General features: G+C 40.8%; 1 protein-coding gene across 8 annotated transcripts in view; it reads right to left on the minus strand.

The window, feature by feature from the left end:
- Positions 1 to 20,844, minus strand: part of LOC126941460 (serpin B6-like) — a 44,642-nt gene extending 23,798 nt beyond the window's left edge. Inside the window, exons 1-2 of one of the 8 annotated variants that reach the window (XM_050768108.1) lie at positions 20,720 to 20,798; positions 16,739 to 16,849 (exon numbers count right to left, since the gene is read on the minus strand). The gene's annotated coding sequence lies outside the window, so the exon portion shown is untranslated. The other 7 variants (XM_050768109.1, XM_050768111.1, XM_050768103.1 and 4 more) reach the window with 7 other exon arrangements.
- Positions 20,845 to 24,107: the final 3,263 nt, after the last annotated feature.

Raw genomic sequence — 24,107 nt, forward strand, 5'->3', positions numbered from 1 at the left:
TTTTTTATTATTATACTTTAAGTTCTAGGATACATGTGCACAACGTGCAGGTTTGTTACATATGTATACATATGCCATGTTGGTGTGCTGCACCCATTAACTCGTCATTTACATTAGGTATATCTCCTAATGCTATCCCTCCCCCCTCCCCCACCCCACAACAGGCCCCTGTGTGTGATGTTCCCCTTCCTGTGTCCTAGTGTTCTCATTGTTCAATTCCCACCTATGAGTGAGAACATGTGGTATTTGGGTTTTTATCCTTGATTCTCACCAAACTTGGTTTTAAAGGGTAGTGGGAGGAGAAAAGGAAGTAACGTAAGTGGCAATATGATCTAATACAACAAAATTAAAATATGATTAAAAGGCCCCCACCGTCTTACCTTAAGGACAATGATTTTTAAAATATTTTATACTGTCAGTGAATGTAATAAAAACAAGATCTGGAATGTCCCTCACGATGATCTTTGCAGGCCTGCACACTCAAAAGTGCTGTGGTGTTGGCCAAACTCTGGGGGCCAGAGAGGGCTGTGAAACCCGTGCGCTCATTCTTGGAAAAGGCGCTGGGGTAGGCACAGGGTCCAGGCTGCCTTTGGGACCCACCCCTAGTTCTCTCTCGAGGGTCTTCGGTACCCTCAGAAATTCCCAACGCACTGCTCTCTGCGGCATCACCTATGGCCAAGGGGCCCTCAGCTATGGCACCAACATTCTGCAACGCCCCCATCCCACAGGTGGCCCATCTCCTGGACCCTGGAGGTGCGCGCTCCCAGGGTCCCGCGCTCCCAGGGTCCTAGTGTTCTGAGGCATCACAGCCCCCTCCCACCCCAAAGAGTACTTCACCAGAGAGGATCGCGGGGCGTCATTGTCCGCACCCCCGCTTCCCAGCTCCTGCGTGCTGTGCTGAGCTGAGCTGAGCCTGGAGGCTCATCCCCCAGCTCCACGCGATCTCCCCCGACACCCGCCCTGACCACACCAGGATCCACAGGGGTCGCAGCCAGGCGCAGCCACGCCCCTGCCCTCGGGGAGGCCCCGACCCGAGACCAAGTGAAAGAGGGGAGCCCCGGGACGGAGCTCAGGGAACTTTGCCAGGTTCCGCTTTCCCGGGCTCCTACCGTTTCCTGGGCGCGGGAGCGGATAACCCGATGCCTGCTTGTGGGAGCCGCTCCCAAAGCTAGACACGTACCGCCGTTGTGGGCACCGTTGCCCAGGAGCGAGGGGAGGCCGGTGGTAGTGACGGGAAGTGAGTGGGGAGGCGGGCGCAGTCGAGACCCGAGCAGGCACCACCCAGCAGGCGCGTGGGCAGGAGGGCGGGGCGGGTCCCGCAGGCGGAGGGGATTTCCTGGTGTGCAGGAAGCGGCCGCTCGCTGTGCAGAAAAAAAGCCCCTACTCTCCGGGAGCTTTCAATCAAGAAGTGATAATCCACCCCGCACCCCACCCCGAGTTAAGGTGTCTTTGTAGTGAACTGTGAATCATAATTTCAGGGACCAGAAGAATGCCAATTCCTGGTACATAGATAGATGTAAGGTGCACACTGCCTTACAGAAATTTAAAATGAACCATCTATGTAGGGGTCTTGTGATAAGAATTAGATAAGAATTAGACTTTGGGGATTTGACAAGTTATAGAAATTAGTGTGAAACCTTATTTCCCATTTTGGAGCAGTCATGGGGAACAGAAAGGTTTCAGGTGACTGGGGGTGGGGAGAGGGCTAGCCAGATTTTTATTATTTATTTATTATTTATTTTTATTAATAGATAATAGCTGACATCGTTTTAGGGTGCATAATTTAATACATTCATATAATTTGTAAATATGAAATCAGTGTTATTGGGGCTTCCAACATCTTAAATATTTGTCTTTATGCAGAAACATTCAAATTACTCTCTTCTAGTTATTTTGAAACATGAAAGATATATTGTAAATACTTATATGTAATATATGTGTATATGTAATTATAATAAATATACAAAATACAATATTTTGAAATTGTAAACTATTTTCACTCTACTGATCTGTTAGACACTAGGTCTTAGCTTCTAGAAATTGTATATTTGTACCCATTAATCAATCTCTCTTCAACACTCCGTTCCCTCTACCCTTGCTCACCTCTGGAAAGCTTCAGTCTACTTTCTATCTTCATGAGATCCACTTTTTTAGCTCCCACCTATAAGCGAGAACATGCAGTATTTGTCTTTCCGTACTTGGGTTATTAACACTTAACTTTATGACCTCTAGTTCCATCTATGTTGTTGCAAATGATAGAACTTATTTCATTCTTTTCTATGCTGAATAATATTCCATTGTGTGTATATATCACATTTTCTTTATCCATTCATCCATTGATGGGCGCTCAGGTTGGTTCCATATTTTCTCTATTGTGAATAGTGCTGCAATAAACATGGAAGCATGGGAGTGCAGATATTCCTCAATACAGTGATATCCTTTCTTTTAGATCTATACCCAGCAGTGGAATTGATGGTAATATGACAGCTCTGTTTTTAGGATTTTGCAAAACCTCCATAGACTTTTCTATAGCGGCTGTACTAATTGACATTCCCACTAAGAGGGTTTCCATTTCTCTACATTCTCACTCCCCAGCATTTCATTATTTTATTATTCCTTTTTGTTTGTTTTCTTTCTTCTTCTTCTTCTTTTTTTTTTCTTTCTTTTTTTTTTTTTTTACAGTTTTGCTCTTGTTGCTCGGGTTGGAGTGCAGTGGTGTGATCTCAGCTCACTGCAACCTCCACCTCCCAGGTTCAAGTGATTCTCCTGCCTCAGCCTCCCAAGTAGCTGGGATTACAGGCATGTGCCACCACGCCTGGCTAATTTTGTATGTCTATTAGAGACAGGGTTTCACCATGTTGGTCAGGCTGGTATTTAACTCCTGACCTCAGGTGATCCACCCACCTCGGCCTCCCAAAGTGCTGGATTACAGGTGTGGGCCACCACGCCTGCCCCTGGTCATTTTCATACAAGTCATTTTAACTGGAATGAGATGATAGCCCATTGTGGTTTTAATCTGCATTTCTCTGATGATTAGTGATGTTGAACACTTTTTCATATACCCATTGGCTATTTGTATGTCTTCTTTTGAGAAATCTGTTCAGATCTTTTGCCCATTTTTTAAATCAATTTTTTTTTTTTTTTTTTTTTGCTGTTAAATTGTTTGAGATCCTTATATATTCTGCTTATTAATCCCTTGTCAGATGGATAGTTTGGAAAAATGTTCTCCCACTCTGTGCGTTATCTCTTCCTTTTGTTGATTGTTTATTTTGCTATGCAGAAGCTTTTTAGCTTGTTGTAATCCCAATTGTCTATTTTTGTTTTGGTTTTCTGTGCTTTTGAGCCCTTGCACATTAAAAAAAAAAAAAAAAAAAAAAAAAAAAAAAAAAAAAAACTTTGCCTAGACCAATGTCCTGGAGCATTTCCTCAGTGTTTTCTTCTAGTAGTTTCATAGTGTCAGGTCATAGATTAAAGTCTTTCATTCATTTTGATTTGTTTGTTGTATATATTGAGAGATAGGAGTCTAGTTTCATTCTTCTGACAATGGTTATCCAGTTTTCAGAGCACCATTCATTGAAGACTGTATTTTCCCCATTTTATGTTCCTGGCATCTTTGTCAAAAATGAGTTTGCTGCAAATGTGTGTATTTATATCTGGGTTCTCTACTGTGCTCAATTGGTCTATGTGTTTTTATGCTGGACTATACTGATTTGCTTAGTATAGCTTTGTAGTATATTTTGAAATCAGGTAGTTTGATGCCTCCAGCTTTGTTTTCTTTGCTCAGGATTGCTTTGGCTATTTGGGGTCTTCTGTGGTTCCCCACAAATTGTGGGATTGTTTTTTCTATTTCTATGAAGAATAACATTGGTATTTTGATAGGGATTGCACTGAATCAGTAAATTGCTTTTGGGTGGTAATTTTAACAACATTAATTCTTCCAATCCATGATGTTGAAGAGTATGAATATCTTTCTAGTTTTTCTGAGTCCTCTTCAATTATTTTCATGAATGTTTTATAGTTTATCTTGCAGAAATCTTTTACTTCTTTGGTTAAACTGATTATCAGGTGTTTCATATTTTATATTTTTTGTAGCTATTGTAAGTGATATTCCATTCTTGGTTTCTTTTTCTGATTTTTCACTGTTGTTGTATAAAAATCTTACTGATTTTTGTCAGCCAGTTTTGTATCCTCCAGCTTCACTGCTTCATTGATCAGTTTTAACAGATATTTGGCGGAGTCTTTAGGTTTTTCTAAGATTATGTCATGTGCAAACAAAGATAATTTGAGTTTTTCCTTTTCAGTTTGGCTGCCTTTATACTTCTTTCTCTTGCCTAATTGGTCTGGCCAGGACTTCCAGTAAGGTATTAAATAAAGTGGGTGAAATTAGGCATCCTTGTCTTGTTGCAGATCTTATGGAAATGTTTTCAATTTTTCCCCATTCAGTATGATATTAATTGTGGATTTGTCATCTATAGCCTTTATTATTTTGAGGTATATTTGTTCTATACCCAGTTTGTTGAGGGCTTCTATCATAAAGGGATGTAGAATTATATGAAGTACTTTTTTAGCATCTATTGAAATAATCATATAGTTTTTGTTTTTGGCTCTGTTAATGAGCTGTATTGCATGTATTGATTCATGCACATTCAACCATCTTTGCATACCCGGGATGAATCTCACTGAAGAAAGCTTTCCCAGAACTTTCCAGTTTGGTAATTCTACTTCAAAAAATCCCCAATTAAATCTTAGGAAATGGAATTGGGCAGCAATAATTTATAAAGCTCTCCAGGTGATTTCAGTGTGGAATCCTAAAAGTAACTGTTCCCAAGAACATCTCCTCAGTAGTCTTGATGCAGGATTCACCCACATCTTTTCTCCATGATTCTGAAAAGCCCTCTCTGTAGTAGCTAAAGACTCACATTTGAACTGTGCCCAAACTTTCCTGCTCTTACAATTGGAAAATGCCAATATCACTTCCCAATTGTGTACCAATTACTCCTTGTTGTTCAGATCTAGCTCCAGACTTTGGGCCCAACTTCATTCATCCACTCCTTTTTCTCCTTGACCAGCTCAACAAGTTAAAATATGATAAATACTTTTACCTTATTCCCACTGCCTAGTTGTTTCAAAGTTGTTTATTAAGGACATAATTTGGTAACTGAGAGTTTCATTATAAACACAAGTGTCCCAGGGAAGGAAAAATAGTGCATGCAAGTGCAGAGAGGGCTGAGATGGCACCATGATGTTGGATAACTGTGACCATTTCAGGCCTTCAGTGGCACAGACAACTGGAATGAGGTACTACAGAAAAGCCTCTGTTGTGTCCACAGGAGCAGATCATGAAGGGCCATGTCAACTCTAGGGGGAGTTTCTTCATTCCCTGTGGACAATGGGAAATCACTAAAATATTTTAAGCTGAGGAGAAACATAGTCATATTTGTATTTTACAAAGATTCCTTTGACTGCATCATGGAAGATATTGTAGGAGGCTGCCATCGCATATAATGAGGTGTTAGGGGGACACAGCATGGGTGAGAGATGAGGGAAGCTGAAATGAGGCAGAGTCAAGGGAAATGGAGAGGAGGGATTTCTAGGACATAGATTAGGCATCACTTCTTGGGCCATGAAAGGAGGAGGGGGTGGGAAGTATCAAAGATGAATCCAAGAAAGAATGAAACTAATTTTTGTAATAGTGCAATGAAATGTGAAAATGGTCAGTCTTCCTAAGTGAGAAATCTGTCTGCAAATCTATATTTATGAAGATTAATTGTATTTATTTTCTGAGTATGGACAATTTAAACGCTGGGCCCTAAAGGGGAACCCATCCCTCTAGGTAACTAGAGCCTAATTTCAGACAACCTGAACAAGATCTCCACTCACAAACCCTTCTTCCTGCTCCAGTAGGGTGGTGACAGGTACCTGTTAAGAAGGTTCTGGACTATATCATTCAGTGTCGCAGAAATTGTGCTCAGCTTCATCTTCTGTCTTCTAGCCTCATACCTAATTTTCATCTCTTCAGTTAGTACTGGGGAGTATCTGCTGGTTCTCAACTACTGACTCAACCTTAACCTAGTTTTGTCTGACTCCCTTGGCTCCGGACTTTGTGGACCTCAGGAAGGGCACACTCCTAGGTTAGTCTCAGGTTGAGCTACCAGCGTCTACAAATTAGACTTCCACTTGTCAAGAGGGAACTAGAGTCCAAATGTAGTTAGAACTTCCCAGCATGGTTTGAGATCTCTGTGCTTCTTATTGTTAAATGAACAAATGCTCCACCTTAAAGAGGCTCCTGGGCCTTAAAAATGTTTCCACTCAGTGACTGACCATATTCACCAGCAACAGCCACTCCTTATACACCCTGCTGCACCTTTCAGTTTCCTCATGAGATTTCCAGCAAGCCTTCATGGTTTTGAGGAAGTGGGAGGTAAAAACAAAAAAACAAAAAACCCCACTTGCTTCTGATAATCAAGTCCAGAGACACAGAGAAAAATGTAAGCATTAGAAAGACTCATATTGTGGCTGCTACGTTTACAGAGAAGGATGGTGAAATAGAGGTAGTTTGTGTGATTTGCCAAGAGTCCCATGAGGAATTCATGGAAGAAGTGAGACCAGAGTCTGTGTGGCCACATTCCCAGAGCACTGCTTTTTCTGCCATACTCTGCAGCAATATTATAATATTGTTATAATACAACTGAAGAATGTTCCACATATTCAGTGATATAAGAGAATTTTAATGATAATGAACAAATGTCAACAAAGTTAATCTGATTGTTGATAACACTTAAGGAATGGAGTTTTAACTCTTTAGGAGAAGCTGGGCTAAAAGACTAAATGGAGTCTCCTTGTGTGTGATCTGCGATGCTATTTTGCTGAAGGTAAATTCCTATTATTAACTTGAAATTTATTCTGACTGCATTAACGCCAATTCTTTTGAGCCCAGTGTGCCTATCCAGTTGGGTACATTCTGTTTACTCAGATACATTCTCTTTCCAGTACTCCCATCACTTCTCTCTATTCAAACAATTACAAAACTTCTTGAATATTATTTGGCCAGTCCTTTGAGTTAATGAATCACTATATAGGTTCTTCTTCTGTCCCTTTTCATTAACATTCCCCAGCCAAATTACTGCTGCTTAGTACCACCACAATCCTAAATTTGATTAGAGTACTGAGACAAGTGGATGTCTAAGTCATTCAGAATACTCTGGCTGTGGTTTAGACACAGTTTGTTTGTCCCCAACAAAATTCATGTTGAACTTTAATCCCTGGTGTATTGGTGTTGGACCCAGTGAGATGTTTTTGCCTTAAGGGAATGGGTATCTCGAAGAAGGCTTGATGTGCTTCTCCTGGTAGTGAGTGAGTTCTCATTCTGGTGAGGCAGAATTAGTTCTCTCAGAATGGATTAGTTCCCCTGAGAATGGGTTGTTATAAAATGAGGTTCGTCCTCCTGTTTGGTTTCTCTTTGCACACATCCACATCCCTTTTGACCTTCTTCACCATGTTAAGACACAGCACAGAAGCCCCCACCAGGCACATGCTGGCATCATACTTCTTGAATAGCCTAGAGAACGCTAGGCCAAAGAAGCATCTTTTCTTTATAAAGCACCCACCCTCAGATATTCCTTTATAGCAACACACACACATACTAAGACAATGTTGCTATTAAAATATCTAGAATATTACCAAAACAAAGGCAAGCAATGAAACATAAGTATTGCAGAGCGTCTGCTAACCAAGGATATACAGGACCCCGCAGAATTAAATTTGAAAAGCATTAATCAGTATGCCTGGTTTTGTATTTTAATGAACTTATGAGAGAGAAAAATATCTCCTGATATGGCATTGCCTGGCAACTCCCATTAGGGCCATTAGAGCATCTGCTGACCAAGGATATGGAGAACCAAATAGAATTAAATTTGAAAACCATTACATTAGCAGTATGCCTGGTTTTGTATTGTAATGAAGTTATGAAAGAAAAAACATCTCCTGATATGACATTGCCTGGTAACTGCCATTAGTGCCTCGTCAGTGCATCGTCATTCTCTCCATTAATTTCAAGGCTGTTATCAGGAAGTATTAAAGGATAAGGAACTGAATGTCAATTACGAAGAATTCTTTGGCATTTGAATGCATCTTTTCCTTTCAGGGATTCTTGATTTGTTGTACTGCAGATAGGAAAATTGAATGGGAAATAGAATTTCTGGTAAATCCCAGCACTTTGGGAGGCCGAGGCGGGCGGATCACGAGGTCAGGAGATAGAGACCATCCTGGCTAACACAGTGAAATCCCATCTCTACTAAAAATACAAAATATTAGCCGGGCCTGGTGGCAGGCACCTGTAGTCCCAGCTACTTCAGCTACTCGGGAGGCTGAGGCAGGAGAATGGCGTGAACCCGGGAGGCAGAGCTTGCAGTGAGCTGAGATCGTGCCACTGCACTCCAGCCTGGGCGACAGCGAGACTCCGTCTCAAAAAAAAACAAAAAACAAAAAAAGAATATGGCATATCAGTAGAGTGGCCATGGATGATTTGCCTGAAACTGTGCCAGTTCATACCAGCTGTCCTAGTGTCCTTTCTGGTGCAGCATTAATCTCAGAATTTTCAGTTTTTAATGGAGTAATTTTTCTAATATCTGTATTAACTCAAGCCAGGATGGGATTGGTAGACCAGCACTTTATACTTCAAGCATCTGTCACAGTCTTTCCTGATAGTGTGTGAGAAGCACATTCTGTTACTCCAGCCAGGGTTCACACTGCAAACAGAAACTAACAGTAAAGTGCAAACAAAGCTGCAAACAAAACAAACATCAGTATTTGAACAGGGGAGAGTTTATGTAAAGAATTATTAACTAGCAATGGGAGCTTTTTTATTTTTAAAGACTCTAATGGGAGCAGAAATAGAAGATATTAAAGAGAAATTGCTACCTAATGGGTGGGGTGAGTAGAAATGAAAGAACTAAGGGTTTAGAGGGGACATAGGCTACGGACTGATTTGTGTCCCCACAACGTTATTATGTGAAAGTCCTAAACCCCAATATGATGGTATTTGGAGAAAGGGCCTTTGGGAGATAATTAGGGTAAAATAAAGTCAAGTGGGCAGGGCCCTCAGAATGGGATTAGTGGTTTTATAAGAAGAAGAAGAGAGAGATTGCTCTCTCTGCCATATGAGGACACAGCTAGAAGGCAGCCTTCTTCAAGCCAGGAAGACAGCCCTCACCAGAAACCAAATCTGCTGGCACCCTGACCTTGGACTTCCCAGCCTCCGAAACTCTGATAAATATCTGTTGTTTAAACTACTCAGTTTGTGATATTCTATTATACCAACCTGAACAAACTAAAATGACTGAATGCCCCAGGGCTGAGATTCGGAGCTCTTTGGAGCTGTGGCTGCCACAGAAACATGCAGTCTGCAGTGGCAATGAAACTTGCCAGAGGGCCAAAGCTGTTCACAGAAGCCATCTGCCCTTGCTGGAGGGTGTGGGCAGGCAGGGGCTGGTCTGTAGAAGTAAATGCCTAGTAGGGATACACTTGCTAGAAGTTGGGTCTTGACCAAATGCGGAAATAGCCATTGTGTGGAGAAAGCATGGCCTGAGAATGTGGCTACAGATGACCAAGTGGGCTGCTGGCCACTTACACTGAATATGAAATTCTAGGAGGAGCAGAATCTAGAAAGAGCATTTCTACTGCTATCTCCTTAGAGTGTCCCTCCAGCTCCCTCTATTGGCAAAGCCTAACACTGGGCTAACCAGTTCAGTTTTTGCTATAAGATCCAGGTTCATTATCACAAAGTCAGTCCACAATGGTAGGTTGAGAGCTGACAGACAATAAATTGATACCTGGCACAGGAATGAATAGAGTTCCCAGTTGAACTTGTCATTAAATCTGAAAAGCTACTACTGAATCTGTCTCTCTTTTCCTAACCCTTTGCAGAACCCTCCATTTCAAGGACAATATGTAAGGAACTAAGAAAGCATTATATCCTTTGTCAGAAACAACTAGGGACAGTGAACTCCTTTTGGAGGCAACACTAGCAAGGGTGGGAAAGGAATTTGATGCTTCTTTCACCAATAGCCACTAGATGTGCCAAACAGGTGTGGATGGTCCATGCCCTGACCTGTGAATATCAGATCAGGGTCAGCTTGTGCAGCAAACCCACTGGACTGGAAGCCTCCCTCTAGTCCTCTGCCCCCTCCATCACCTTCACTGCAGAAGCTGCAGGTCAGGAAAGGAAAGGTCACCTGCCGCATGCAGAAGGGCATCAGCTCCTTTAGGGGTATTTCCTGCAGGCAGAGCCTCTATGCTCTCAGTCCTCAAACCATCCCTGGCTTTGGACCCCTCCTTTGCAACTGTGGTCCTACAGCCTTTTCTTAGAGAATAGTGATGAGAAAGCCTTAGGGTTCCCACTTATTCACGCGTAGGAAGAAGGAGGGCTCTCAGGACTTCCATCTATGACTCCTGGAGGGGGCAGTAACCCTTGCAGAGTTCGTATAGCCTAGATGAACTTGACCTTAGCTCTCTGTTCCAGGAACCTCATCCCCAGGTCCAGGATGATGTGCTTTTGGTGCTAGGTTTCCAAGCCCCACTTTTTAGATAAGAGTGTTACAGACCTAGAGAAATGAGACTTCATGTCAAAGGGAGACAGGTTTCTGGTCCCTGCTCCTCCTGCACTGTGCTGACAGTTGCCCTCTGGTAGGAGCTGAAGTAGCAGCTTGGCCTCTTATACAGAACCCAGTCTTTGGTATGATCAGATATTGGATCCAGGTTCTATCCCCTTGCTAGCTACAAGAACTTGCTCAAACTACTTGACTTCTAATTCTAGATTACTCGTGGGTTTATTATTCCCATGGATTGAATAAAGTAATCTATTTAAAATACCCAAATGCAAAGCAGCTATCCAGTAAACATCTGTGAATAGGCCTATGGAGAGGTGAGATCTACTGTTTCCTAGAATTAAATTCTAAATGGAATTCATTCTGTGGACACTTACGAGAAACACTGCTCAGCATAATAGAAGTGTCTTTTGGTGCGATTTCATAATAGACATGGAGTTATTATTTGGGAGGCTGGACTATCCACTGAAGTGTAGTTGTTTTGATCATCTCATATTCACCTTGTTGGTGAAGGAGGGATCTCCCCCACTAAATAGTAGGAGACAACCAGGCACACAGCATGAGACACTGGACAGATGAAACTGGCAGCAGTTTATTAGTCACATCTGCTCACAGCCCAAGGAGGGAGGTCACCACATGCCATGCAGGGTCACAGGAGAGTTGCATTTGGGGAAAGAGTGAACCAGCAGGGGCTGTGGAAGGCAGGCTCTATAGTAACAAGAGGAAGAGGCGATTCCTGGATCCTCCGGATGTGACAGGCTTATTTGAATAAGTTTCCAGGCTGGCAGGAAAGTGAGCCAGGTTAAGACCCAGGTGGGGTACAGCTGACTGGCCGATAGGGGAACTTAGAAGGGCAAGGAGGCTTCCTGCTCAGTGGGTGAACAGGGTGCACATATCTGACAAGAGCAGGGGACTGCATGGCCAGGCCTCTGAGGCCCTAAGTCCACAGATGTCAAGGCAGCACATAGATTTCAGGTCTTACAAGACAGAAATAAAATATTGAGTGATAACTCTTCAAAGAGAATTTGATAAACATACAACTTTACAAGATCCTCTTGGCCAATCTGCTTATTGTTACCTTTTATGTATTGTGATTTACATGGCTAAAGTCTGATTGTATTATAGGTCTATAACAGATCAAACCAGTATCATTAACTTTTGTAATTCACTATCGATATGATCTGAATAGACTCATCCCAGGAACGATTTAAAAAACGTATTCCCGGCCAAGTGCAGTGGCTCACGCCTGTAATCCCAGCACTTTGGCAGGCTGAGGCAGGCAGATCACAAGGTCAGGAGATCGAGACCAACCTGGCCAACACGGTAAAAACCCTTCTCTACTAAAAATACAAAAATCAGCTGGGTGTGGTGGCACACACCTGTATTCCCAGCTACTCAGGAGGCTAAAGCAGGAGAATTGCTTGAACCCGGGAACCAGAGGTTGCAGTCAGCCGATATTGTGCCACTGTACTCCAGCCTGGTGACAGAGTGAGACTCCGTCAAAAAAAAAAAAAAAAAAAAGACACATTCCCACATGGATGGTAGGCAGCTACTCTATTTACACTTCCAGCTCCCAACTACTAACCCACTTAACTGGACTTCTTGCAAGGCTGTGCAAGAAGGCATGCCTTTGCATAACGAACGGGGCGCCAGCCTATTGCTCCTGGCTGTAACACTCAGAAGCTCTCTCTGCAGTGAAAGAATCACATTAACTGATTATTCCCCACCTAGGATTATTCTTTCCAAGTGCAAGTGTTGGGTAGAAGAGGCAGCAGAATGAGAATGATAAACCCGGCAACCTCTGATACTCCCTCTTTCCTCTCTCAGCCCGCACACAACATGGATGTTTCCTTGTACTCCTCAGTCCTATTCCCTCCCTGCAGCTAATTCGCCAACTTGGGTCAAAAGGGAAAAGTGAACTAGCTGTGGAATGCAAATATAAGTGGTGTCAGTGAAATAAGGGGCTGCCCAGGGTTCTTCTGACTGCAAGGGTGTTGATGGAATAAGTCCTTTTTGCTGTCCCCTAGAAAAGAGTACCAACCTCCCTCTTCAATCTAACTAATCAGTGTGTTCTCTTAACACTGAACACTGCAATTTCATTTCAAGCCTGTAATACAAATGGCTACAGAAACCTGAGGTGCCTTTCCAAAAATATTTGAAATAAAATAGAAAGACATGTTCTGTATACCCATGAAGCTGTCTCAAACTGTGAATAGAACATTATCTACTCATCTCTGCCTCCTGATAACAATTGTAAATTTTCAGAGAAAGTGAATAGTTACATGTTTGAACAGGTTTGTGACCTACTGATCCCTATGAATGCAAACTACAAATAAGGCAGAAACATACAGGAAGTTGGACTGATTTCTCACTGGTCTGAGTTAACTGCTCTCTCATCCTCTGTGCTGGCCTTGGAATTGCTGGTAAAGTTCTAGACTAGAGGTTGCTTGTATGGATTTCTGAGACCTCCTGCCCACATCTTCTACCCATTCTCCATTTCACTCTCTATTCTCTCATTAAAAATGGGTCTATATGTCAATACTATTCAGCAGAGAAGAAAGAAAAGTAGCAACAAAGGAGAGGGAGACAGCTCGTTCCAAGCAGAGTGGTTTGGCTGAATGGTTAGAGGTATCACTGCCGAAGTGACCACAGGATCCTTGGAGAATGTCAACTTCCAACTTTAGAAAACATTTAACCTACAAAAATACACAGAAGGGTTCTGAACAAGGAATTTCAAATTAGGCTCCTAATATCTCCTTTTTGACCACTGCAATAATAAAGTCATTTTGGGTTTGCAGGCACACTATGAAGTGTAGAGAAAAAGTAAGTCAGTTAGAGAAAAGAGGACTACATTCAATGACTACTATTTCCTTATGGAGAAGAAAACCGGCAACAGAAGAGAATACCATTGGTTTTGCTGTGCTGGATGAAGAAAAGGAAGGGATGGTCTGCACAGAACCTGAGGGAGTAACTGGCACAACATAAAACCCTTTTTGGTGTGGTAGCTGCTGCTGCTTCTATACCTTCCTCATTGACCTCCACAAAGGACTTGTGCATGACCTTGGACAAGTACAGATCCTTCAAGTCTGCCCTGTCCTGTTCTAAGGCATCGACCATGTCCATACTGCGAAGGACATCCTCCATGTTGTAAGTTTCCTCTAGTTTAAATCTAGGAAGGAAAACTTCCATCTCTCGTTCATGCATGTTGTCTGGCTTTGTCCATTCTATCAATCTCTCATAAGAAAGTTCTTTTTCCACCTAAAATAAGAGAGTGGGAGATTTGAAAATCTAATCAGTGTTGTCCAATGGGACTGTTTTCTACGATGTTAACACGCTCCGGCTGAGTTGCCTGATGTGGTAGCCATGAGCCATATATGGTTACCGAGCACTTGAAATGTGGATAGTGCAATAAAGGCCTGTTTTGTAAATTTAATTTTTTAATGTAAGTGTACATCATCCCAAATGGCTAGTGGCTACCATATTGGACAGCACACATATGGAAGAAAGCACCTTAATGCGAAACCATTCGAGATGACTTTACATTTCAATGCCTTGATTCCTGGATTCAAGACACTTAGTCAAACCTTTTCCTTCATGCGGAAACTTACAACTTAGAGTATATTTGTAGGAGAATGACTGTCCTCTTAAAGTGTGGTGTTCTATCTAATAAAAGCATGCTGGTATCTCAGACCTATCTTCTCTTTTACCCAAATTTCCTTCCAATGAATCCATCACCATTTTCTGTTCTTTTAACTTCCAACATCTTTCGGCCCTTCCTCTGCCTCTGTTGCTGCTGCCTTCATTCAGGCCCTAATTTTGTCTTGTTTAAAATGTCATAGCAGCTTCCTTTCTTATCTCTCTCCATTCTTACTTCTTTCAATTTGTCTGTTGCAGTCGTAAGGATTAGCTTTCTAGAGAAGCAAAATGCTACCCTGCTGAAAGTCTTCACTGACTCTCTAACACCTTGCTACTCAGTGTGCTCCATGGGCCAGCCGCCTCAACATCACCTGGAAGCTTGGTGGAAATGCAGCATCTCAGGCTCCATCCCAGTCCTACTAAACCAGAATCTATATTTTAACGAGATCCTTGGCTGATGTATAGACTCAGAACAGCTCTTCCCCATATGACTGCTTTCTGAAGGGAAAACTCACACCTAGTGGGCAAGGCTGGAGTGAAGACTACTAATATTAGTCAATGTCATACTCTGCGCATTGAAACAAATGCCTTACATAGGCAATCTCCTTTATCCTGCAATAACCCTCATAGAGATGTACGGATATCATTTTCCACAGGAAGGAAAAGGCTAAGAGAAAAAAAAGTCAAAATTGTAAAGCAAGATTTTGAGGGCTGACCTGATTTGGCCCCAACCTGAGTCTTTTCTGGAATAAGAGTATTTTCTTTTCTTTTTTTCTTCTTTCTTTCTTTCTTTTTTTTTTTTTTTTTATTTGATGGAGTCTTGCACTGTTGCCAGGCTGGAGTGCGGTGGCACGATCTCGGCTTACTGCAACATCCACTTCCTGCGTTCAAGTGATTCCCCTGCCTCCGTCTCCCTAGTAGTTGAGACTACAGGTGCATGTCACCACGCCCAGATACTTTTTGTATTTTTAGTAGAGACAGGGTTTCACCATGTTGGCCAGGATTGTCTCGATCTCTTGACCTCATGATCCACCTGCCTTGGCCTCCCAAAGCCCTGGGATTATAGGCGTGAGCCACCGCGCCAGGTCAAGAATTTTCTAGATTGTGTTCAGCACTTAGAACAACATCCCGCTGGATATAACCATAAAAAGAGAAAAAGGCATGTGACCAAATATGTCAAGAAAACATTGGTAAAACCGAATTTTCAAAGTTTTTTTTTTCCTAAAAGCTTGTGAGAGCATTCACTATGAGAAAATGCATACTTTGGACACTCATTACCATTTTCAAACCAGTGTTTTCATCTGGAAGCATATTCAGCTCCTTTCCAACATAAGAAAGCACCAGAATTTTGTTTAATATTTCTTTTGCATAGGTCATTTGAAAAGTTGATTTCTTAAACATCATTTGCACAGGTTTTTCTTTGTTCTATAAAAGACACAGGTAAAAATTAACTTGAAACACAACCATTAATACACTGCACATACATCAACAGAGCTGGCCACTCTCTGCCTCAGAAACACTTTCTTCCCTTGGTCTCTAGATTCCCATATTGGCCTCTGCCTTCACTGGCCCTTGCCAGTTTCCAAACACTGGGGTGTCCATGGTTCAATCCTTACTTTACTTTTCTTGGTGGACTTCAAAAGAATCAGAATATATCACTCCAAAATATGCTACTTTCGTTTAAGAATTATTTTGAGGTGAAGGCATTTGAGTTCCTGAAATATGTTATCTGCCTAAAAGCAGAGCCTCCCAAAAGGACTCAGAAGCCCTCACTTGTCATAAATTTGCTTTTTGGGAACAACTTTAATCTTCTCAAAGCTGAGAACTCTGTATACACTCAGCCAGACATTACGACTCGACTATTATATCAGCTATCCATTCTACCCTAAAGGATCCATTTATCTCTTAAAAATGTCATTTCTTTTTGCTAAGTTCCCTTTTCCCCCTCCCTTTCCCATCCTAAATTAGGTAAATACACCACCAATTCTAACCACTCATTTGAGTTACTCATAACTGAGGTCTCCAACGTGTATATGTGACACACAGGTTGATCAATTTCTGTTTGCTTTTCTCTTGTAAATTCTCTTTTGTTACACTATAAGGTCCTAGCCAGTGATCCCAGGAAGACAGAGGAAAAAGACTTTTTTCTCCCCTATAGTTTCATTTAGTCTCTTGAATTGAAATATGAAACCAAATTTGCACCTCTGCCCTGGAACTCACCCCTGTAGTCTAGACTCATCAATTTTGCTGCCTACGCGACATCTGCAACTGAATATACAACGTATAAAAGAAACCTCCAATTTAACATGTAACACTGGGTCCCTCACAATCCATTCCAAATCTGCTCCATCTCTCATCTTCCCTGTCTCAGTTGATGTGGACACCATCCTGTAGGTAACCTTGACTCCTGTCTTTCTCTCACAACACATGTCTGACCCATTATAATTATATCAGCCCCATCTTTAAAATGTAACCAAAATCTAACCCATGCTTCCTACCTCCACTGCTATCATCCTAGTCCTGGATGGTGCAGTCAACTCCCAAGAGATTGCCTTGTTTCTTCCCTTATCCTCTCCATGATTGTTCTCAGCCCAGGAGCCCGAGGGCTACTGTTAAAACACAAGTCACATCATTCCTCCACTGTAAACCCCTCTGACTCAGAGTGAAAGCAAAACTCTTTGAAATGACTTGCAAATCGTACATCAAGATGGTACTCATAAAGTTTCAGATTTTAGAGCATTTCAGATTTCAAGTTTTCAGATTAGGGACTTGTTCAGATTAGGGACAAATTTTCAGATTAGGGGAGTTGTTTTCCCCTAGCTTTTTCAAAAGGTTTAATGCAAATGTGCCATTTCCTTCCGATAGAGCATCCATGACAGTGAGCCTGAAACAATGGATTTTTAAACAATATTACATTAATATAGGTTTACATGTGTATTTACTTTTCACTCTATCTATTACCAGTTAAATGGATACTTGTTTTCATACACACAAAAACTATACGAGGGCTTTTCTTACAAGATGTCATTTAATCCATACAAGCTGATGAGGTAGGTGCCGTGAGTGAACGTCTGCACTTTACAAGCAAAGAAATTGAGTCTTCACTTTTTAAGTCTGTTTCCCCTGAGATCACTCAACTACAAACAGAGGAGCAGGCATTAGAAACCAGGTCTTTGTGGTTCTAGGGCTCCTCTTAATCACCACAGTATAAGGACTTCCAATAAAAGAAGCAGCAGAAAGCAAAAAAGATACTTGCTTAAAACATGAAATTTGCAAGTAGAAAAACTATTGATTTCCAATACTGGTAAAATAGGTATTCCTTCCTATATTCCATATGTGATCATGTAAATTAGGACACCAATATTTTCAGAATGTAACTTAGAACTATGTTTTTATAAACGAAGGAAGGAACACAGGGAAGATAGAAGGGTAGGAAAAAGAAAATGCCATGAAAATATTTATACCTTTAGGATAAAAAATTCCATTTTAAAGAATTTCACTAAAGATAAAGCTCACAAGTACTGATAAAAACAGTATGCAGGAAGATGACTACTGAAGCACTCTATATGCTGCAGAGAAAATATTTAAATACCCAGCAACAGAGAACCAGTTAGATTCTGTCACATCCATGATTGAATATAAATGGAGATATTAAAAATCACAGTAATGCCATGAGAAAATATTAAGTATAAATTAAGAATAAAGTTACACATAAGTATAATTCATAGACAAAAAGACTACGGGGAGCACTGAACATCACATATTTCTGGATAATGGGTAATTCTAATTTTATTTATATCCTTTGCTACTTTCCCTACAATGTGCCTATATTTGTTGTAGTGTCATTTGGTAATTTTGCTTTTATGAAATTAATGGACTTGCACTTAGTTGAAAAGTGAGATAATACTAGGCAAGATCTTACACAAATCAATAAGTGTCTTCCTACTACTCCCACCTCCCCAGAAACAATAAACCTCAGTGCACCCTTTCTCTTGGTATTTACTTTCATATTTAGAAATAATTGTGTATACGACTATTTTTAACCCCACAATTTTTGACATTATAAATTGCCTTCCTAATTTAGGGCTGATAATTAATTTTCTTTTATCACTTACCACACTTCACTTCCTCTCTCCAAGTGTTTGCTTTCTTGTGACTAAATAGTATTCACTGTTAAGCCAATGAATGAATAATGGATGCATTTCTTTTCTTACATGTCTGTTTTTCCTTATGTTACTATTGCTTTCCCCCCCTTTTTTGTTTTCATTTTTTAAAAACCTATGGCAAATTCCCCTCCCACCAAATATTCTACAGATCACTCAAGCCCTTTCAGTAACTTCTTCATATGCTCGACCACATATGGGTAATCTACCAGTCCCATTTCTCATCTCCCACAGTTTCCCCTCTGCTGGTGAGTGCAGGTTTATTTAGTCTGTTAAGATTTTCATTCCCAAAGCAGAATTTTCATAGAGAACAACTTTTTCTGCTATTATACCTTATTTAGTCAATGATCAATTAATTTCTTATTAATTTGGTAAACAAATTGTTTTCCTTAAACTTTAAAGCACACTGCTAATACAGCAAATAGGTTATTTTAAACATTTAAGCATTGATGATAAAGCTTTATGTATCAGATGTTTTAAAGTTGTAATCACTTTAAAGAACAAACTTACGAAGTTAACAACAATATCATTAATATAAGCATTTGTACAATAATAAACTGAAGAAATCAACACTTATAAATCTGGTAAACTAAATTCTCCTAAGACTTTCAAACATGTTTTAAAATACACACAACTGTACAACAGTGATTATAAAACTTATTTCTAGCACACCACTAGTAATACTGTGGGTTTTATTCACTTTATCTTCACTCTATCTTTTTATATTTCCTAGGGTGACGGTAATGCTTATTTTAATACTTTTCTGGGGTTAAATTAATAACAGACCATCTCCTATTCACAAAAACAATAGGATGGGGCTGCCAGATTGATGATTAGGACATGGGGTCTGACTGACCTGACACTGCTACTTTTCAGGTCATACTGCTATTTATTTTTATAGCCAAACAATATTTTTAAAGCCAAATAAATGTAAGGACCATTTTATGGTTTGGTCCTATACTGGGATTTCGCAAAGACGACCATTAAATTTCCTTTTTTTTTTTTTTTTTTTTTTGCCAAATGCCTTTCCTTGAAATGAAATACTATTTGAGGTTTTCGTGCATCTGGTTTGCATAACACAGAGTTCTATCACACAAGTTGGCTTTCAAGGTCTCCTGGTTTAATACTTAGGCCTTCAGGTTGGTTTATAACCACTGTGCCTGTCAACCTATGTGCCTATAGTCACAATTCCTACACAGCAGTCGTATATGAATCATCACACGCATCACACAGCATTTCTTGTAAACATTATTGAAATTATGTCCTGCTTCCTTTAAACTCATCTTACTCTTTTTTTTTTTTTTGAGACGGAGTCTCGCTTTGTCCCCCAGGCTGGAGTGCAGTGGTGTAATCTTGGCTCACTGCAACCTCTGCCTCCCAGGTTCAAGCGATTCTTCTGCCTCAGCCTCCTGAGTAGCTGGGACTACCCCACGTCATCACGCCCGGCTAATTTTTGTATTTTCAGTAGAGACTAAGTTTCACCATATTGGCCAGGCTGGTCTCGAACTCCTGACCTCGTGATCCGCCCCCCTCAGCCTCTCAAAGTGCTGGGATTACAGGCGTGAGCTACCGCGCCCGGCCCATCTTACTTGTTTTATCTGAATTTACTCAAGGACTCTTTCTTGGCTTTGTAGTAACATGTATTTCAATTAACACATGCTGGTTTTCGTTCTTGAATAAATCCTCTCTACTTACCTACTGGGAATCTCTTTAAATTGGTTACTTTCTTTTTACACTGTCCGAACATTCTTGCTTTCTGGCAACAGTATCTTCCTCATTTTGATTTTTTTCCAGTCCAAAAACATACCATCAACGCCTCTCCTGGTTTCTTTTAAAGGAGGGGGAATGCCAAGTACAAATTCTGAATACTGAGAGCATATGAGTTTGGGCACCGACAAATAAATACTGTTGCTCTTGTTATTCCTGGAGGTCCCAGGCCTCACAGCCCCCTCCAGCGCCCAGCGGAAACTTCACCAGGGTGGGAGGCCTCATTTTGTCTGCACCTACTTCCAGCTCCGACAGGAGGCGTGGGCCCAGGCAGGACTTTCACCCCCCAGCTCCTCGCCCATTCGCCCTAGCGTCTCCTCCGCGTGCCTGGACCCACAGGGCAGACAGCCAGGTGCAGCCAAGTCCCTGCCCTTAGGGAGGCCCCGCCAGAGACCAAGTGAAGAAGGACAGCCCCAGGGAAAGGTCTGGACAACAGGCGCGCTGAGCACTTCACTGGGCTTCCCTGTCGCGAGTTCCAGCCCTATTCCTGGGCTCAGCAGATAATGGGAATCCCGCGTGTGGGAACCGCTCCGAAAGCCAGACACCTACCCCAGTTCTCCGCGCAGCTGCCCAGGAGCGAGGTGAGACCTGGTCGGAGAGGCGGGAATAGAGCTGTCGGAGTGGCGCGCGGTATCAGTTTCTAGTGAGTGGCGAGGTGGGCGGAGTCGGGCCCAGTCAGGCCCAGCCAGGCCCAGCCAGGAACTACCCAGCGGGCGCCTGGGCAGGAGGGCGGGGCGGGTCCCGCAAGCCGCGGGATTTCCTGATGTGCGCGAAGCGGCCAATCTCTGTGCGGGTAAAAACCGCAACTTTCTGGGAGTTTTCAGTCAAGAAGCGATAATGCGCTTTGGCCATTTGGGGTTTTTCGTGGTTCCATACAGATTGTAGGATTTTTTTTTTTTCTTCTATTTCTGTGAAGAATGACATTGGTATTTTGATAGGGATTGCACTGACTCTGTAAATTGTTTGGGTGGCGTTGTAATTTTAACATTAATTATTCCAACCTGTGAGCATGAATATGTGTCCATTTTCTGTGTGTCCTCTTTACGTTTTTCTCATCAGTGTTTTATAGTTGTCCTTGTAGAAGTCTTTCACTTCTTTGATTAAATTGATACTAGGTATTTTATACATTATATTTCTTATAGGTATTGTAAGTGGGATTTCTTTCTTGATTTTTCAGATTGTTCACTGTTCATGTATAGAAATCTTACTGATATCTTATATCCATTTTGTATTCTGCAACCTTACTGATTCATTTATTAGTTCTAGCAGTTTTTGAGGGGAGTCTCTTGGTTTTTCCGATTATAAGATTATGCCATTGGTGAGCAAAGCTAATTTTATTTCTTCCTTTGCAGTCTGGGTGTCCTTTGTTTCTTTTTCTTGCCTAATTGCCCCGGCCAGGACTTCCAGTCAGAGACTGAATAAAGGGGGCGAAACTGGGCATCCTTGTCTTGTTGCAGATCTTATAGGAAAGGTTTTCAATTTTTCCCCGTTCAATATATTAGCAGTGGGTTTTTCATTTTGATTTTTATTATTTTGAGGTATATTCCTTCTATACCCAATGTGTTAAGGATTTTTATCATAAAGCGATGTGGAATTTTACTGAATACTTTCTCGGCATTTATTGAAATGATCGTGTAGTTTTGTTGTTGGTTCTGTTAATGTAATATATCGCATGTATTGATTTGTGTATATTGAAACATACATACCCTGGTGAATCTCACTTGATCGTGGTGAGTGATCTTTTTAATGTATTGTTGAATTGGAGTTGCTAGTAATTTTTTGAGGATTTTTTCTGTTTTCACCTGTTGATGTGATGGATTCCTTTATTTGATTTTCAAATGTTGAAGTAGCCTTGTACACCTGCAATCAATCTTACTTAGTCACAATGTATAATCCAACTATTTTACACATAGTTGGATATCGTTTGTGAATATGTTGCTCAGGATTTTACACCTATACTAATGAAAGATACTGGTCATTAAGTTTCTTTTCTTCTCATTTCTTTGTCTGGTTTTGTTATCAGAGTAATTCCAGCCATAGAGAATGAATTAGAAAGTAGTTCTTCTGCTTCTATCTTCTGAAAGAGACTTAGAGAATTGGTGTAAACGTTTTCTTATTTATTTTTATTTTTTTAGAATTCACTAGTGAGTCCATCTAGGTCTGGTGATTGTTTTAAAGGGCTATTAATTATTGATTAAATTTTTTAGTAGATATAGGCCTATTCAAATGTTCTATTTCCTGTTGTGTGACTTTTGGCGGATTGTGTCTTTCAAGAAATTGATCCATGTCAGGTAGTTTATCAAATTTGTGGGCACAGAGCTGTCCCGAGTATTCTTTTATGATTTTTTTATTGTACATGGGATTTTTTAGCATGTCACCACTTTCATTTCTGATATTAGTAATTTAGGCTTTTCTTTTTGTTTAACCTGGCTACTGTCACATCAATTCATTGATCTTTTAAAATAATTAGCATTTGTTTTCATTGATTTTTCTCTCTGGATTTCATTCATTTCTGCCCCCATTTTTATTATTTATTTTGTTCTGCTTAGTTGGGTTTAATTTACTCTTCTTTTTCTGATGTTCTAAAGCAGAAGCTGTGCTGACTGATTTTAGAGTTTTTAAAACAAAGTTTCTACTTTTTAAATTTATCCATTCAATGCCATGAATTTTTCTGGAGAGGTGACTCACATTGTCCAGTAAGCCAAGAAATGTTAAGTGTCTAAATAGTAAACTCTAACCTTAGGTGAGTAAAATATGGAAACTAGTGGATTAAATGATCTGTGATTGAATCTATTGTTTAACTCACTAAACGAAATTAGTTAAGCAAATATTTACCTGCACTCCTTCATCTTTAACCCCTTCACTTTTTTGAAGTCTTATCCCATAGTTATGCTCAATATCTCAAATATTTTTTTAAAACACACTTTCTTTACTTTTATATATCATATGATTTTATTTACATAAATTTCAAGAACATGCAAACTGATCTGTAGTGATATAAGGTACATCAGTAGTTGCATGGAACATGGAACTGAGGACAGGGCAGAGAGAGGTGGGTGAGAGGCAGTATAAAGGAGAAGGAGATACTTTGGAGTGATGGATATGTTCATTATCTAGATTGCTTTTACAGGTGTGTATATGTATAATACATATATCCAAATGTATCAGATTGTATATTTTATTTTTTAATTAATTAATTGATTATTTTTAAATTAATGTTCATTATTATACTTTAAGTTCTGGGGTACATGTGCAGAACGTGCAGGTTTGTTACATAGGTATACACGTGCCATGGTGGTTTGCTGCACCCATCAATCCGTCATCTACATTAGGTATTTATCCTAATGCTACCCTCCGCTAGGCCCCCACCTCTGTGACAGGCCCAGGTGTGCGATGTTCCCCTCCCTGTGTCCATGTGTTCTTATTGTTCAACTCCCATTTATGAGTGACAACATGCGGCGTTTGGTTTTCTGTTCTTGTGTTAGTTTGCTGAGAATGATGGCTTCCAGCTTCATCCATGTCCCTGCAAAGGACATGAACTGCATAGTATTCCATGGTGTATATGTGCCACATTTTCTTTATCCAGTCTATCATTGATGGGCATTTGGGTTGGTTCCAAGTCTTTGCCATTGTGAACAGTGCCACAATAATCATACATGTGCATGTGTTTTTACAGTAGAATGATTTTTATTCTTTTGGGTACATACCCAGTAATGGGATTGTTGGCTCATATGGTATTTCTGGTAATAGATCCTTGAGGAATCGCCACACTGTCTTCCACAATGGTTGAACTAATTTATACTCCTACCAACAGTGTAAAAGAGTTCCTATTTCTCCACATCCTCTCTAGCACCTGTTGTTTCCTGACTTTTTAATGATTGCCATTCCAACTGGCGTGAGATGGTATCTCATTGTGGTTTCGATTTGCATATCTCTA

The sequence above is a fragment of the Macaca thibetana genome, chromosome 18 (assembly GCF_024542745.1).
Source record: "Macaca thibetana thibetana isolate TM-01 chromosome 18, ASM2454274v1, whole genome shotgun sequence".
In the NCBI taxonomy this organism is placed as follows: domain Eukaryota; kingdom Metazoa; phylum Chordata; class Mammalia; order Primates; family Cercopithecidae; genus Macaca; species Macaca thibetana.